The 19,613-nt window shown below is 35.3% G+C and overlaps 1 pseudogene; it reads right to left on the reverse strand.

The window, feature by feature from the left end:
• Nucleotides 1-9,114: 9,114 nt before the first annotated feature.
• LOC100453897 (large ribosomal subunit protein uL10-like) lies at nucleotides 9,115-9,891 on the reverse strand (annotated as a pseudogene).
• Between the last annotated feature and the right edge of the window lie 9,722 nt (nucleotides 9,892-19,613).

A 19,613-nucleotide genomic window follows, 5' to 3' on the forward strand; every position in this document is an offset into this window, starting at 1 on the left:
GTTGTTCCCCATTATGCTTTGCCAATAAGAGGCACTAGAGAACATCTAGAAGGCTTAAGGAGTAAAAATAAACTTGTTGCTATTTACTTCCAATTCCAGTCAGGTGATAGCTCTTTACCCTGACAGTGACAATTGATTCTAGAAATAGCAGCTGATTGCAGTTTGCAGTCTTTTTCTATGCTATTAAAACCAGCCTCATCACATATCTCTCAGAAAACAACACCATCCAGCCCATGCCTCATCCTCAGAGGACTGAGTCCCACCTCTGTGGGCTTTCTCCTTTTAGCTCTTCAACACCAGTGCTAACTCCTCCGAGATCTGCATTCCAGTTTCACAGGGCTCTCCTCCATGCCCCTGAGTTTTAATGATTCCAACCTTTTAGCTTTGTTTCCGTAGCCTAGGTTTATTAGCAGAAAGTGTCCCCCTTTTGCCCTTTTAATTTTCTAGTAGCCTGTTAATAGTTCTGTTTAATCTTTTTTTCTGTTAAAGTAATTGGTGTAGTTTCTATATCCTCAAAAACTCTGACCTATATAATGGTAGCTAAAGATAAAGGAATATATGTCATCACTCAAGATGCCTGCATTAAAGAAGAGATGGGGGCTAAGAGACACATCCTAGGGGAGAGAAGAAGACTTTCCCATGAGGATAATCAGAAAGATAAGATGTGAGTGACCAAAATAACAGCTGAGTAACAGACATTAAGGAATAATCCATGGAGCCATATGGCAGAATGTTCTAAAAGGGTTAAGAATAAAATTATTTTTGAGAACTCTGCATTCTCATTACAATGAAGCTGAGGCTCTCTGGTTTAGAGGACAAGCTTTAAAAATTCTTAGTCATTTGTGTATGGTGGTCCTCATTTTCTATATAGTCCTGAAAAGGGAGCATCGGATGGTCAGCGAAAAATGCTGATCTAAGTTCAGGTCTAGCCATATGATGTCATAGGATGTTGTGGTATACAAACTGAACTGACTGGGAACCAGAAGACTTGGAATAGTGTCAGTTCTTCCACTATCTCAGAGATCTTATAAAGTAATCACTCTTCTGGGGCCTGTGTTGTACCACCTTTACTACATCAGTTTCACATTTCCATTTGTCTACCTATATTCTCCCCAAAACAAAAGGAAGCTGTGGTTCGTTAGAGGGAAACGGTTGGTATAGTAGAAAGTGCATGAGCTTTACAATCAAAACTGAGTTATAGTCTAATGTCTATCTTTAGGCAAATAAAAATATAATCAATTATTACCTTGCCTCATGGTTATGAAAATTAATGGAAATATTACACATGAAAGTTTTGGTGTGAAATGTCAATTTTATAGGTTATAGAATCAGAAAAAACAGATTGCATAAGTATTTGATTATTGAGATAGGGACTTGAATCCAATCAAACTTAAAAGAAATCTGAGCCTTTAAGATAAAACCATTTCAAAGGGAACGTCATCCATAAAAATCATAGCTTATATGAAAATATGACATAATTTTAATTACACTGCTTATAATGTCAATTACAATTACATTTCTATTTATAATGCTTCTTTATTATATAGCAAAGTACATCATTAGCAGTTCTAATAATGGCAATTAGTCCACTTTGCTCTTTAAATTAATACATTCTTTCATTGTTGGGGTTTAGTTATAATTTGTCCAAAACATGAAATAACTATTTCCAGTTTGCCCTGGAAATGCTGCTTTGTAGAAACTAAGCATTTTTCAGTTCTGCCAAAGTATGTTCCACTATATTATTAGAGTCTAAACCACCAACTTCAATACTGAAACCCAAGTTGAGATTATTAATTTAAACCATAGTTCTTGTTGTTCTTCCTTATATTTTGGATGGATAGAGTCACATAAATGTTTATTCTTCCCATGAAAGAGGATACTAAACACTTGTACAGGATGGGAATCTTGGCCCTTTTTAAAGCATTCCCTTCATACTTCCACAAAATAAAAGAAAAAAAGACAAGTCTAATAAGCAAAGAATTTACAACAAAATAAAGTCTCAAACAACCTTTGGCCTAGTTCCCACCATCAGGTGCCCACTCGGTGATCTGACCATTCTTACACCTCTGTTTTCAGCATGTTCATAACCGTGATTTTAATGCCACTGCCACCAACAGAGAGTTGCTGAATCCCTTGATGGCATTTAATTTTACCCTGAATTCATTAGTCTGGAGTCTAAAAAACACAATTTTAATGAAATAGAACAACTCACTAGACATACTTCTTTGATACATATAAGAGACAGGAAAACTTTGTCAGTTTGTATTGAGTTTCCCATGCAGTTAGAACCATTTCTATTGTCATTATTTTTCTTAGAAGATCTAAAGCGGTTCTACTATATGTGTGACCACAAGACCAAAACCACTTATCCTCTCAATCTGGGAGGAAGAGCTGATGAAGAGCTTCCTCAGACTTTACAAAAAATCATTTCAACTTCACCTTCTCTGAGTTACCCTGGAGCTGAGTTTATAGGCATTTGGGAGGAGAGAACTGATTTTCTCTAAGTTAACATGTGGGAGGAATTTATTTTAATGGCTTGTGCTTTGCTATTATGATTGTTGATAGTGGTCCTGAGGGGGAAGAAGAGAAAGTCAAGTTTGAGAGTGACTGAGTGACATAGCAGAGAAGCCGAAAATGTTTTAAAAACTGGAGTGTCCACTTTTCAATTTTAGTTGTTTGAATTCCTATAATGCATATTCTTTTTATCTCCTCAGATATTTTGGAAAGCCTGCCACACATACAAAGGCATGGAAATTTAGGAGGAGAGACATGGAAATTTAGGATAAGGAATATGTTCTTTATTTTTTTAAGTACTTGTGAGGAAAGTCATTTTTGAAAACTACTTTACTATTAGTATACTATTCTGATTATATAATTCTTCCTTACCTTGAGGTATAATTTGTCATTTATTTACCTATTAGTTCGAGCTATCTTTTGAAGCAGTATGCCATAGACTCTTTCATCTTTCACATGACAATCTTTTGAAAGGTTTAATGCTTAAAGTCAGATATCTTGCCCCACCACACCCCTACTTTATCTTTTCTGTAAGGTGAAATACATAGCTCTTTCAATCATTTCTTCCTTTGGCATAATATACTAGAACATTATCTTAGTTAATTTATCCTAAGCATTTGTTAACTCTTTGATATTGTTCTTCAAATGCAAAGTCCAGTAAAGTACATATACCATCAGGCATGACCTCCTGACAATGTCATGTGTGTCAGGGTTACTGCCTTCATTGGTATGAATATTATGTGTCTGTTAACATAGCCTAAGACTTCATATTTTTTTCTCTTTTTAAACAAGCTAATAACTTTATTGATTGCTATTGAGATTCTTGTTCCTGTGGGTCTTGTATATGTGAGTTTCTACTGCAAACCCAACTCATTATTTGTGAACATTTCTTTAAACCAAGGTGATACATTTAATATTGCAGCTTCTTAATTTTTTTTGAGTTGGTTGATTTTAATTCACCATTTTAGATCAAGGGAACATTAAAGGATTGTAAAAAAAAAAAACAAAAAACAATTTGGGGGAGATACTTTTCATGTTGGAAGTCTAGCCCAGCAAGGAGGATGAGAAGTTCTCCACAGTTCACTACAACTGTGTGTACCCATCAAAGACACAAGTTCTTACTTTACAATTAAGTAAGAACTTAATTCCCACCCCAACAAAGGCTAAAACCTTAGGACCCACAAGGGAGACAGAATTTGGAGGTCAAGTATTATGAGATTAGATCCACTTGAGAAAGAGTTTGAGTTTTTTATAGACTTACCTTAACAAAGCATTAGAAAAAAAACTATTCAATTTTAAGGTAACCAGCCAGTAATAGAATTTTCCATGATAACAAAAATCAACACTCTTCAGATGAGGATAATAGAATGTAAATATGAACAACAGTTAACAACATCTAGCACATAATACAAAGTTTCAAAGATATTTGTGTGTGTATACACGTATAAACTGTCAATAAAAAAGAAGTAAACAGAAGAACCTAAGCCTGGCATGCTTCAGATTTTGAATTAGAAGACAAAGAACTAAAGGAAAATGTGTACAAATAATTAAAAAAAAAGATCTTATAGAATCTCAGGAAAGAAATGGAGACAAAAAACCCCAAAGAAATTCTATCATTGGCAAAAATAATGTCTGAAATAAAAATTATTTGGATAGGTTGACAGCAGAATAGAGATAGATGAAAGAAGAAAGAGTTGTTGAACTTAAGGCAATCAATAGAAAAATTTTAATCCAGAGAACAGAGACACAAATTTTGAATAAAAATGGACATCCTTCAAGTCAATTTCAGTGAAGTTATCTTGGAAAACTGGGGATGAAACTTGCAACATGCTTTGAAATGCATTAAAAAATAAGATGGATAATATATAGATAGAATTATGGATAGGTAAATAGGCTATTATAAGCATAGTAACATGTTAATTGTGTAATGTAGTTGATAGGCACATTAGTATTCACTGTAAAGTTCTTTTAACTTCACTTATATTTGAAACATTCAATAATAACATATTGAAAAAATAAAAAGATGAGGAGAAAATGATGACACTTCAAATGACAAAAATTTAGACAATGTGTCATAAAAGATCTACAGTAAAATAAATTCTAAATACTCTTTAGGCTGAAGAGAAATCATGCCAGATGGAAACTCAATCCTTTAGGTAAGAGATAATATGTCCAGAAATGGTAAATAGATGGATAAATATAAATGATCCTTTTCCCTTCATTGTATCTTCAGAAAACAACTGATTATTTTAAAACACAATAAGGGCATTTGAAGATGGGCTTTATATTGTTTGTAGAAATAAAAGATATGAAAACATTTGCAAAAAATGGGATAAAAGGTAAATGCAAGTATTCTCTTGTAAGGTTAATACATTTTGTGAATTGAGAGTTGAGATGTATGAAATATGAAGTGAGAAGTATGAAATATGAAGTATCTGGTGAGAAGTGAGAACTGTGAAGGGTCAGTTGTGAACTGCTAAGTGGTATAATATTGATTCTAAATATATTTTTGTAAAAACATATGTTGCTCACCCAGGAGCAGACCAAAAAAATTAAAACGACATGCAGCTAAGAAACCAATAATGAAAATAAAATGGAATACTTAAAAATTTCAATTAACCCCAAAAAGTCAGTAAAGAGACAACAAAGAAACAAAAAAACAAGAGTGAAATAGAAAACAAAAAGTAGAATTAATTATAAATATTATATGAAATACATAAAAACTAAACACTCCAAATAAGACACAGAGTTTGTTGGACTGTAAAAAAGCAAAACCAAATTCTATCTTATCTATAAGAGGTGCACTACAAATACAAAAATGTAAATAGTTAGAAAGTATAAGAATGGCAAATAATATAGCATGTAACCATAAGCCTAAGAAAACTACCATAGTTATATTAATATGAGAAAAAGTAGATTTCAAGAGGAAAATACTATAAGAGATGAGGATAGGCAATTTTTAAATGGTGAAATGGGTAATTCATCAAAATAACACAATTCTATTTATGTATGCACTTAAAAACAAGGCACTTACTTTTATGAAGCAAAAACTGATGGAAGTAACAGAAGCAATGCAAAACTCAAAAGACATGGCTATAAATTTGTAACACCCTTCATTCCGTAATTTATGGAACAAGTGGACCAAAAAAATCTGAAGAAATACAAAAAGTCTAAACAAGAAACTTGAATTAATTGACATTTAACAGAACACTAATATGACATAAAATAATTATACACATTATTTTCAAATATACATCAAATGGTGAACAGAATGAGTTATAATTTGTGTCATTAAATATGTCTCAGTAAATTTCAGAAAGATTGAGGTTTTCAGAGTATGTACTGTGACCACAATGGAATAAAATTAGAAATCAGTAACAGAAAATATCTACAGAGTCCCCAAGTGTTTGGAAATTAAATATAGTACTTCAAAGTAACACATGTACTAAATAGGAAATCAAGATTGAAACTGTGAATATTTTAAAACAAATTACAATAAGCAATATATAAAAATGTGTGGTACCTAGACAAAGCAGTGCTTAGAGACAAATCTGCAGCTTTAAATGATTATATTAGAACAACAAAACAAATGTTCTACAACCAAGGATCTAAGCTTCTAGCTTGAGAATAGACAATGCAAGTAACAATGGAGTGTTAAAGGTTTTATAAAAAGCAACAAAAAATTGGTAAAATTATAAAAAACCAACTTTTCCAGAACTTTGGAAATTAAACAAATGTTGCAGTAATCAAGGGTTATATATCCAAGGAGGAAAAAGCTTGAATCTTGCCACAACAAAACTTATAGATGTTACAGAATTACTTCAGTAAGGTCATTAAACAAACAGCAATAATAAACAGTAGCAATAATATACACAAAGGAGAGAGGGAATCTCATTTTCATAGTTGCCACATTATATTATTTAAAATGTCCAGTTTTTGACACAAAATTACAAAAGATGCAAGGACACAGTAAACTATGGTCCACACACAGGAAAAAAAGCAATTAATAGAAACTGTCCTTGAGAAAGCCTAGACACTGGATTTACTGGACAAAAATTTTGTCAATTATTTTAAATATACTCCAAGAATTAAAGAAAATAACATCTAAAATAATAAGGGAAAATATGAGAATGATGTCTCATCAAACAGAGAATATAAATAAAGAAAGAAGTTACCAGAAAAAAAATGAAAATGAATTTTGGATTTGAAAAGTAGAATAATGGAAATAAAAAATTCACTAGAGGGGCTCAATAGCAGACTTGAGCTAGCAGAAGTAAGAGTCAGTGAATGTAACAGAGGCCAATTGAGATTATTTAGTTTGAAAATCAGAAAGATAAAATAATGGAGAGAAATTAAACAGAGCTTCAAAGTCCTGCAAAATACCACAAAGTATACCAACTATGTACAATGTGAGTTCAAGAAAGTGAGGAGAAAGAGACAGGGGCAGAATGAGTATTTGAAAAATTTAGCCAAAAGCTTCCCAGTTTTTAGAGAGAAGTTTCAAATTTTGATTGTAAAACCTGTAAAAAAATGTAGATTATGCTTTCATCATAATCTACATATCCAAGAAGCTCAATGAACCCCAAGTAGAAGGAACTCAAAGAGCTCCACATTGATACATATCATATGCAAACTTTTGAAACTGGAAAACAAAGAGAGAATCTTTAAAGCAGCAAGAAAGAAGAAACTCATCTCCTACAAGGAATACTTAGTAGGATTCACAGCTAATTTCTCATGAAAAACAGCGGAGGCCAAACCAGTGGACTGACATACTGAAAGTACTGAAAGAAAAAGACTGTACACCAGAATTATGTATTTAGCAAAAGTCTCCTTCAGAATTGAAGGAGAAATGAAGACATTGCCAGATTAACAAAAACAAAGAACTCATCACTAACATACTTGCTATATTTGCCCTTGAAAAAATACTAAAGGGAATCCTTTGGCAAAAAAAAAAAAAAATTAGATAGTACAGATAGCAACTAGAATCAACATGAGGATATAAAGGGCACTGGCAAAAATAAACTGCACAGGCAAATATAAAAGATAGTATTAATGTATTTTTTGTGCATATTTTTTGTAACTGATTTTATTTAAAAACTGGATAAGGTAATAGTTAAATCTTCATTGATTGGTGCAAAGATATAAAGATGTAATTTGTATGACAATAACAGCAAAAAGAAGGAAGGAGAGTATAAAGCTATATACACTATACTATTGGAATTAAGTTAGTATAAAATGAAACTATGTTATTATAAATGAAGATGATTACTGTAATCCCCAGGGCCACACTAAGAAAATATAATTTTAAATTTTAGTAAAATAAACAACAAGAGAATTAAAATAATATAATAGAAAATATCTCCTTAACAAAAAAGAAGGCTGTAATGGAAGAATAAAGTAACAAAAAAATATGAGACATGTCAAAAGCAAATAGCAAAATGGCAGATACATATTCCAAATTGTTAGTAATTGTACTAAAGGTAAATAGATTACACATTCCAAACAAAAGGCAGAGATTGCAGGATGGATCAAAAACCCAACATGATCTCTCTATATACTATCTATCTACAGAAGACAACCTTTAGATCTGAAGATACAAATAGGTTGAAATAAAAGGATGGAAAAAATATATTATGCAAACACTAACCAAAAGAAAGCTGGAATGGCAATGGTCACAACAGATTTCAAGCAAAAATTATTACTAGAGACAACATTTAAAATTATATAAGAAGCAATCTATCCAAAATATAATAATGATAAATATATATGCACCTAACAACAGAGCCCCAAAATACATGAAGCAAAAACTTACAGACTTGAGGGGAAAAATAGATAATTCAACAATAATAATAGCTGGATACTTCAATACCACACATTCATTGATAGATAAAACATCTAGGCAAAGGATCGACAAGGAAATAAAAGTCTTAAATGACTATAGTCTTAACAGACAACTATAGAACACTCCACTAAACAACAGCAAAATATACACTTTTCTCAAGTGTACATGGAGAATTCTCCAGGGTAAACTACATGTTAGGCCATAAAACAAGCCTCAATAAATGGAAAGGAATTTAGATAATACAAAGTGTGTTCTCCAACCATAATGAAAATTATAAATCAATAACAAAAGAAAATTCAGGAAATCCATAAATAACTTGAAAATTAAATAGCACATTTCTAAGCAGCCAATGGGTCAAAGTAGCTACAAGAGAAATTAGCAAATAGTTTGATATGCATGAAAATAAAAAAAGCAGCCTATCAAAACTTATGGAATGTAGCTAAAGCAATGCTTAAGAGAAATTTATAACATATATTAAATGTCTACATTAAAAAATAAGAATTTGAAATCAATAACATAAACTATCACTGGAATTATAGGACACCAGAAAAACAAAAGCAAATTAAACTTAAAGCAAACTGAAAGAAGAGAATAATCAAGATTAGGCAAAACCAGGGACATCTTTAATTATATGTAAAATATCTGACACTTCCTTTGCTTCAAAGTAAAGATTAGTCCTGGAATCCATTTAAAGAATTTAGGCTCTTTGCCCATGTCTCTAGTGCTACCACTCCCACAAAAAATGTTAGTGCCCTTATTCACCAAGTAGTTAATGGATTGTCTGCTTTAGATGATACACTATGCTGAGTTTTGATTTTAATCCTCAGAGAATTCACATCTAATTGGGTAATCAATCTGCAAACACTGGCAACATTGTGGACACCCTCCAGGAAGTGAGAATGCAGTTTCCTTTGTGATGGCAAGGACTTTAAGGGTTGTAGATGCTGCTGTTGTCAAACACCTGCTTGATGATCAGTCCAAAGGAGAAGAGGTGGGCAGTGTTCAGCATGTTCAGCAGTGTGGCTTCACTGGCTTCCAATTTGTCTCCAGTCCTCATCAGCTGTACATCACTGAGGATTCCAATAGTGACCCTGGAGATTTTAGTGGTGATGCCTAAAGCCTGGAAGAAAAATGACTTCTTGGGTCCCAGACTAGTGTTCTGGGCTGGTACAGTGACTTCAGGTGGGGCAATGGCACCTGCACAGACATCAGCTGGCACCTGTTGGCCAGCAGTATGTCCCTCATCTCAGTGAAGACCTCCTTGGTGAACACAAAGCCCACATTCCCTCAGATATGAGGCAACAGTTTCTCCAGAGCTGAGTTGTTTTCTGGATGGCCTCAGATGGCCTTGTGCATTATAGTGTTCTTGTTCATCAGCTCCACAGACTTCCCTCAGAAGTATATGTGGATCTGTATCTGTTTGGAACCCACAATGTCACTTCCACAATGAGGCATTTTGGTTAATCATCTAAAAGTTGGATGCGCTTAAGGAAGTGGTTGGACTTCCAGGTTGTCCTGTCTTCCCTGGATATCATGGAGGTGTGTCAGGGATTGCCATGCAGGGTTTAAAGACAATACCACTTGCATTAGGACACCTGGCAAGAGTCTTGTTGGTCACATTTTAGCAAATCTAATACATAAATTTACTTCTTAGCTTTTACTGTATAGTAGGCACTGCTGTGAATAATCTGTGATTATTTACCTAATTACCAAGTGTTTCAGCGTCCTTGACTCCATGTCTACATTTTAGCCACACTGTATAAAATCATCCCTGAGGAGCTCTTTTATTTTTAGATATAAAGATAATATAAATATAAGATAGCAAGTTATGTTTAAGATATTTGGGGGGAATATATAACAAAAATATCAACGTATATATCTATTTCTTGAAAATATGTGGTACATGTGAAGATATGGAAAGCTATAAGTGATAATACAAACATAACAATAGGTGATCTATAGAAATGATTATCTTTATACTCTTCTGTACTTTTGTGCTTCAGGCATCCTCTAATGTCCAGAATCTCTAATGTCTTTACAAATAAATGAATACTAGTTTCTTCAATTTTTCATAGATATATAATTGAGATAACATGAAGTAGGGGAACAGGGTTGAAGCTAGACAGTAAGGCTTTGAAATAATTCAGAAGAGACCACACATACTGAACTGAATTTATTTGAGCCTGTTCTAACCTTTGGATCTTATCCCTCCCAGAGGAGATAAAGAAATCCATCCACCAGTGCACACCGAAAACACTGAGTCTACTCTCCAATACACTGTTGTGTTAGGCATTATTTCCTGCTTGCAGTATACACAGCTAGAGCATTCAGTTCATATATAGTGAGCAGTGGCCAGACATTTCACGACTCTCAAAAGTTTTTTCTTGTGGAATCATTTAAATGTTAAAATAACTTTAAATGTTTTGCTTTTACTTGTTATGCATTCAGTGTTTAATTCAGAACTGTTGTCTACTATCTTTTCAGGCCTTAATATCTCATATCAAACCTCACAATAAACTTCTCGGTGATTTAAAATACTATTTAAATAAAAAGCTTTTCGAAAGGCCTTATTAGAAGCTGAATTGGGTATTTGAAGGAAGGTTTCCCCTCCTGAAGCCAAAGACGTCTATTTAACTGCTGTGGTACCTAGGCCAAGCATATTGACTGAATTACTGTCACAGATAATCCAGTGCTTGCCTAAAAGCCATTTCAGTTTAAGGGCATGTGGTTTGGCAGGCAGCATTGCTTGCAATCATGTAATAAAATAGAAAAAAAATCCATACCTGGTTGTGAAAGAAAAGAGTCTATTTTGCCAGAGGCAGGTGAAATGGGTCTGCGTGATTTAGTGGTGGGTCAGAGCATAGCCATATGAAAGAATCCACCATTACTTTTATTTTTGAAAATGACCACATTCTTTAGAGTTCCTAAATCCTGTGCACTGTTTAGTAGTAGGAAGTAGGGGGAAGGTTACTAATTTTATTTGTCTTTTGAGGCCATTAGTTTATGATGGTGCTATTACATGGTTGCTCTGGTCAAAGTTCTTTTGGTGCAACAATCAGAATGTCATGTAAGCTTGCTCAACTCTCATAAAATCAGAGACCAGGGAAAGAGATAGAGGTAGGCTTCAGATAAGGTAGAACTGGGATAGAAAGTCCACTTCCTATCTCTAGGGATGCCAGCCTTCCTCTTTGCTGCTCCTTCCAGCAAATCAACTCCATTCATCTCTTTCAACACACTGGCTTCCTCTGCTGGCCCAGAATCTCAAATCACTGCATTTTCTACTTTGTCCTTTTCTTTATCATAGCTTTTATGTCACAAGTTTCACTGCTAAGGAACTGAGTTTCTCAAGGTTCCTTTTCCAAATTCCCCAAGAATAGAATCCATTTGGATCAATTCATCTAAGTCCTTTTTTTTTTGAGATGGAGTCTTGCTCTGTCACCCAGGCTGGAGTGCAGTGGCATGGTCTTGGCTCACTGCAAACTCCACCACCTGGGATCAAGCAATTCTCCTGCCTCAGCCTCCTGAGTAGCTGGGATTACAGAAGCGCACCACCATGCCCGGCTAATTTTTGTATTTTTAGTAGAGATGGGGTTTTGTTATGTTGCCCAGGCTGGTCTTGAGCTCCTGACCTCAGGTGATCTGCTGGCCTCAGCCTCCCAAAGTGCTGGGATTATAGGCATGAAACATCATACCTGACTGAATTCATCTAAGTTTTGATCAAAGTTTTTGCACAAATCAGACAAGAGAGAGAAATAAAGGGCATCCAATAGGCCAGGTGCAGTGGCTCATGCCTGTCAGAAATTTGGAAAGCCAAGGTCAGCAGATCACTTGAGGTCAGGAGTTCGAGACCAGCCTGACCAACATAGTGAAACTCCATCCCTGCTAAAAATACAAAAATTAGCTGGGCATGGTGGCGCATGCCTATAATCCCAACTACTCAGGAGGCTAAGGCAGGAGAATTGCTTGAACCCAGTAGGCAGAGGTTGCAGTGAGCCGAGATAGCGCCATTGCATACCAGCCTGGGTAACAAGAGCAAAACTCTGTCTTGAAAAAAAAAAGAAAGAAAGAAAAAGAAAAAGAAATAAAGGGCATCCAAATTGGTAAAGAGGAAGTCAAGCTGTCACTGTTTGCTGACGATATGATCATTTACCCTGAAAACCCTAAAGACTCCTCCAGAAAGCTCCTAAAATTGATAAAAGAATTCAGCAAAGTTTCCAGATACAAGATTAATGTACACAAATCAGTAGCTCTTCTGTACACCAACACCAACCAAATGGAGAATCAAATCAAGAACTCAACCCCTGTTACAATACCTGCAAAAAAAAAAAGTAAAATACTTAGGAATATACCTAACCTAGGAGTTGGAAGTCCTCTACAAGGAAAACTACAAAACACTGCTAAAAGAAATCATAGATGACACAAACAAATGGAAATACATCCCATGATCTTGGATGGGTAGAATCAATATTGTGAAAATAACCGTACTGCCAAAAGCAATCTACAAATTCAATGCAATCTCTATCAAAATACCATCATCATTTTTTACAGAATTAGATAAAGCAATTCTAAAATTCATATGGAACCAAAAAAGAGCCCACATAGCCAAAGCAAGACTAAGCAAAAAGAACAAATCTGGAGGCATCATGTTAACTGATTTCAAACTATACTATAAGGCCACAGTCACCAAAACAGCATGGTGCTGGTATAAAAATAGGCACATAAACTGATGGAACAGAATAGAGAACCAGAAATAAACCCAGTAGTTACAACCAACCGATCTTGGACAAAGCAAATGAAAACATAAAGTGGGGGAATGACACCCTTTTCAACAAATGGTGCTGGGATAATTGGCTAGCCACATGTAGGAGAATGAAACTGGATCCTTATCTTTCACCTTACACAAAAATCAACTCAAGAGGGATTAAGGACTTAAACCTAAGACCTGAAACTACAAAAATTCTAGAAGATAACATCAGAAAAACTCTTCTAGATGTTGGCTTAGGCAAGGATTTCATGACCCAGAACCCAAAAGCAAACACAATAAAAACAAAGATAAATACCTGGAACCTAATTAAATGAAAGAGCTTCTGCACAGCAAAAGGAACAGTCAGCAGGGTAAACAGACAACCCACAGAGTGGGAGAAAATATTTACAGTGTATACATCTGACAAAGGACTAATATCCAGAATCTACAACAAACTCAAACAAATCAGTAAGAAAAAAAAAACAACCCCATCAAAAAATGGGCTAAGAACATGAATAGACAATTCTCAAAAGAAGATATAAACATGCCGAACAAACATACGAAAAAATGCTTAAAATCACTAATGATTAGGGAAATGCAAAGCAAAAACACAATGTGATACCACCTTACTCCTATAAGAATGACCATAATCAAAAAATAAAAAAACAGGTGTTGGTGTGGATGCAGTGCTCAAGGAACACTTCTACAGTGCTGGTGGGAACGTAAACTAGTACAGCCATTATAGAAATCAGTGAGGAGATTCCTTGAAGAACTAATAGAACTACGATTTGATCCAGCAATCCCACTACTGGGTATCTACCCAGAGGAAAAGAAGTCATTACTCAAAAAAGATACTTGCACAAACATGTTTATGGCAGCACAATTCACAATTGCAAAATCGTGGAACCAACCCAAAGGCACATCAATCAACAAGTGGATAAAGAAACTGTGATATCTATATATCTATATATATATGATGGAATACTACTCAGCCATAAAAAGAATGAATTAATAGAATTTGCAGTGACCTGGATGAGATTAGAGACTATTATTCTAAGTGAAGTAACTCAGGAATGGAAAACCAAACATCATCTGTTCCCACTGATATGTGGAAGCTAAGCTTTGAGGACACAAAGGTATAAGAATGATACAATGGACTTTGGGGACTTGGGAGGAAGAGTAGGAGCGGGGTGAGGGATAAAGGACTACAAATATGGTGCAGTGTATACTGCTCAGGTGATGGGTGCACCAGGATCTCACAAATCACCACTAAAGAACTTACTCATGTAACCAAATATCTGTACCCTAATAACTTATGGAAAAATAAAAAATATGTTTTTGCACCAGATGATATCATAGGTCCCTTGTCAGCCTATAAATTGGTGCCTCAAACGTGATGTGTCAGGTCCCTTGTCATGTTGTCTACCATGCATTCGGCATGGACTATGGACAGGAAAGGGTCAAGTAGTAGGCATGTCTAATATAATATTAGCTTCTAATTTCATTAAAGGTGGCTATGCCTTCTTTTATTAGAAAGTGTTGAGTGCCTGCTATATGCTACTATGCTGAGTTCTCCATGCTACCTTCTGGAAATACAACTGTCCACAAGATGGAAAATCTCTGTTCTTCACTGATTTGGCCTGGCCGCTTCATCCTTAGGTTCCCTCAAGCAAATTTATTCAGTGTGTCCTTTATTTAGGCTGTATACTCCCACTTCTGAGTCTTCATAATATTCCATATCCTAAAGACCCCTGCTTATAGTAATGCATGAAGCCCTATCATTTTTATTATTCCAAAAGCTGTGTAAAGCCTATTCTTTCACAAAGTGTTTTCACTCCCTCCTGTATCAAAACCACTCGCAATTTCTTACCAGCTCTTTACTTTACCTTTTGGGTATTTATCACCTTAAAATGTTCTTCCTTTAGTCTTTATCCTCTTTCCCTATCTCAGCTTACAGAATGCCCCTGGGCTGATTAGAAGACTGTTTTATTAAACAAGTTGAAGCCATAGTATTCTATATAAATGTACATTTGGCTTAAATTATTCCGCATAAGTTAGACTTGAAGAAGGATTTAACTTTATTATACACAAATTTGCTTTTCCAGTACAGAGACTGTGCAAAGGCATTTCCTGTAGCACAAGAAATTGGCTAAATAAATGTGATTCTCTGGTGATTCATTGAGCTGGTAAAAATCCAGGTACACTATTGTTTCTTTCTATAGGTACTTTAGCAAACCAAGTGAATAGCCCACTAGAGAAAAGTTGTCACTTTCACTGATTCATCAACACTTTTCCCAGCAATCACAGTACCTGTACCATCTGTGTTTAGTACTTTACAAAAGAAAAAAGAAAAAAAAAAGGCTCTTTGCAACTGCCATACAAATCAGGGGCACTAACAAGGTCACACAGAAGGGAATTTCAGGACTCCAAGAAGATGTTCTACTGCATGGCAGTAAGCAATAACAGCATTCTACACAAGTTCTCCAGCATCCCAGGCTGCTCTGCCCCAGCCTAGAGCTGCTTTGGGTCCACTGGGAAATGTGTATTATGCCTGGGTTAATTTGCTGATTAATCTCTAGTCAGTGGTTTGTGCTTTCCCCAGATGGCCAATTAAAATTTACAACTGGCAGAACAGTGTCCTGTTGGCAGGCTGCTGAGGGGCTAAACCTAGAGGCAGTGACAGAAGGCATGGGCCGAGTTTTGCCTTGTTTTGCCCTCCCCTTTTCTTTATTTCTCTCTCTTGCTCTTTTTTAAGCTCTGGATTTATTCAGAGGAAAGTGTAAGCCGGGCTTATGCGGTAAGTGTGAGATGTGGGGTGTAGTTTACAACTCTGCTGCTATTTACTCTTCAACACTCTCAGGGCCGCTCCAGTATTCCAGGCATCAACGGTTTTACCCACAGCAAATATAGCTGACAAAATCAGCCAGGGGGCACAACTGATTTAACAGCTTCTGAAATGTAATAGCCTTTTTTTTTTCCCCTGATTTGCAGTCCCCGTGGATTGATGGTCTAATATCATTCACTTCCTCACAAATATATAAAACATTTACAGTTGTTTGTGTAAATCAAAGGCAAAGTGCTGTGTGTGAAGCTGATAATAAGTAATGCTGTGATACATATAAAAGATAACATACTTTTACAGCAGTAGCCCCCCAAATTAACTGCTACTTTTTACTTAGCATTCTATACAAATTGCATTGTATACACATTTGAATAAAACATACAGCAAGGAATTTAATTAAAGAAATACATTTGATATTACTCTTTATTTTATAGTGAAATATTTACCATGTGCTTCAAATACACATGAGTCATCTGGATTGGAAATTTTGAAGGAAATTTAAAACATGGTAATGATGTATGGTATTATGATAGTTTTTTATTTCATTAACTCTTGATAATAGTTGCCAGAAAATAAAATAAATGCATTTCTTGATACAGAAAAAACATTTTTAAGATGCATGTTAGATTATTGATGGTAAAAATAATTTAGGGGACTCAAGTATAAGTCTCACGTTAAATAAACTAGGGGACTCAAGTTTAAGTCTCACATTAAATAAACAGGAAGGGAGGTAGTATTGTGTTAAATTGCCTTTATGTAAAATGTATAAAATTTTGGATATTTTGGATTCTGTTTTTATGAACAGAATATGATGCATAATTTACATATTGGACATTGAGTCCCTATTAGACATTGAGCCCCTATTAGATCAAACCTCAAATTGACACATGGCACTCTGTGAGTCATATTCACTATGCCATCTACCACAACAAATATGTAATTGTTAAATTAATTTTTATGAAATAAAATTTAAAAGTATTTAGAGACATGTTAAGTTCCTTATGGACAATGACTATATCTTGTTAAGCTTTGGTCACAGCACCAAGAATACTGCCTTTTATATCATATATATAGTGAGCTTTCAAGAAATGTTTGAATATTACATTAAGAAATAATCCTTCATCAAATAGGAAAAACTAAATTTACTCCCTGCAAGATTTTCCATGTCCACCTCCATCTAAATGATATCTCTCGGAATATTTTTCAGAAGGGAGTATCTCATGTGTTCTGGCCTTGAATAGTACTTGTCCACATGATCATAGGATCCTTTGTGGCAAACATCACGTATCCCAACTTTTTTGATCCTCCACAGTGTTAGCACCAGTGTATCTGCACAATAAATGTGTCTTGAATTGTATTCAAAGTGCTTCCTGGATTGCTGCTATACTTTACAGAAACAACTCAATTTCATTGGTAAATCTTTCATACTATGATGCCAAACCTTAACTATGCAGGATTTCAGTTCAACTTTTAAGGGAATTGGTATAGGCCAAAAGAATTATAAATGGGATATCTGCAGACAAGACAGAATATATTTTTTTGTCTAATCACATAGACTACAAATTTCTTTGAGGTTTTACCCATTGAACAAAGCACTTTTATGTAGTATATTTGTTATTCTGAGATATTTGGCAATACTTAAATCATATTTGTTCTCAGTGGATTTGGGGAGTTTGTATTTAACTAGTAGCTGATACTCTGACTCACTGGTGAGATGCTAGGACCCAGATAAGAGGCGATACAGTACTCCTAGTTGGAATTGATCCATGAATCATCATGTCTTAATGGATGGACCACAAGTTAACTTCACATGTATTTATTAAGCACATATTCTATTCAATGTACTGTGTTAAATACTATTGGGCATCAGATACAGTTCCAAATATCAAGAAGCGTGTGATTTATGAGCCAAAATAAGAGAAGGCATAATCTGATTACTGGCAAAGATAGAGTACAAAGACACATGTAGGACACATATTAGAAAATGATTGATTTTTGTCTGAAAGGATTGGGAAAGCTTTCTTGGGGGAGGTGAGCCTTATGGAATAAGAAGGGAGAAGGGAAGGGGAATTTCCAGGAAGAGGGAATTGCATGAGCAAAGGTGTAAAGGTGGAAAGATCTTAATTTAGTTTAGGGAGTAAGAATTGATAAAAGGATGATAAGAATGTGTGAGTATGGGTACAAAATGAATCTGGAAAGGTCAATTGGTAAATTTGAGGTATAGAAATTTGAATTGAGTTTTTGATCAAGGCAGAGTCTTCAAATTTGTTAGGCACAGAAGGCATCCTAGTTATATCTTCATTTAACAATTAATAAGAGATGTGGAAATCTGGCAGTCGAAAGAGAAGTTGGCACTATTACAATAAATTAAACAAGAGGTATGAGGGTGGCTGACCTAGCCATGATGGTGGGAACAGAGAAGATGATGAACAGCAGAGGTATCTGTGATGCAGAACTGACAAGACAGGATGATGATCAGGACGTTGAGGATAAGGAAGAAGGTAAAGTCAGAGATGGTCTCAAGTTTCTAGGCTGGGAGCCAAAATGGGAGGCAATGCCCTTACAAGGAAAAATATGACAATGGAAAGATTATGTTTATAGGGGAAGAGAGTCCACTGAATTTTTTATTTGTTGATTGTGAGGCATTGACAAAGTATCATTTTTTTTTCTATATATAACATATTGTTAGAAATACAGGTCTGCAATTGGAAGTGAGTTAAAGACTAGTGTTGTGTGCTGGGCGCAGTGGCTCACGCCTGTAATCCCAGCACTTTGGGAGGCCGAGGTGGGCAGATCACCTGAGGTTGGGAGTTCGAGACCAGCCTGACCAACATGGAAAAACCCCATCTCCACTAAAAATACACAATTAGCCGGGCATGGTGGCACATGCCTGTAATCCCAGCTACTCGGGAGGCTGAGGCAGGAGAATTGCTTGAACCTGGGAGGCAGAGGTTCGGTGAGCCAAGATCACACCATTGCACTCCAGCCTGGGCAATAAGAGCGAAACTCCATCTCAAAAAAAAAAAAAAAAAAAAAAAAGACTAGTGTTGTGGATTTACTGGTTACCTGTGCAATGCTGTGTGTAATGTATTAACTGAAGTAATAGGGATGGATAATATTGTCACTGGTCAGCTGACAGTACACACTGGCTTCACCACACAGATTATTAAAGTATTAGATTACTTCTCTATGGAGTGGTAAATATAGCTGTCCCAAGCTCTCCAACGTAACCTCTCCCTGAGCCATCCTGGCACCTCTAGAGAGAATCTGTGACCACTGCAGCAAAAAGACAATTAGAAAGTTAACATCTGTCCAGCATAAGGCCTCCAGCAAACTAAGGCAATGCTGGGGCTCTGCCTATTCTCAGTGGTTGATGCCATTTTTAAAGATAAATTTTTTTGGTCATTCTTACCCACAGAAGGACTTTATAGCAAGAATAGAAGCAAGCTGAGGTGTATGCCAGATGACATGACAGGTAGGAAAAAGTGCTCACAAGGGACATAAGCCTTTCTCATCTTTGTACCTACCATACTCTTTAAGTTAGTTGCTATGGTGGGACATATAATGAGATAAATTAAAAAGACATTATATAATAGAGTTTTTATTGTGCGATGATATAGTTAAATAACACGATGGCATATGCAAAGATGATCAGTATAAACTTTTAATTC

Source organism: Pongo abelii, chromosome 11 (genome assembly GCF_028885655.2).
Source record: "Pongo abelii isolate AG06213 chromosome 11, NHGRI_mPonAbe1-v2.0_pri, whole genome shotgun sequence".
NCBI classification, from domain to species: Eukaryota; Metazoa; Chordata; class Mammalia; order Primates; family Hominidae; genus Pongo; species Pongo abelii.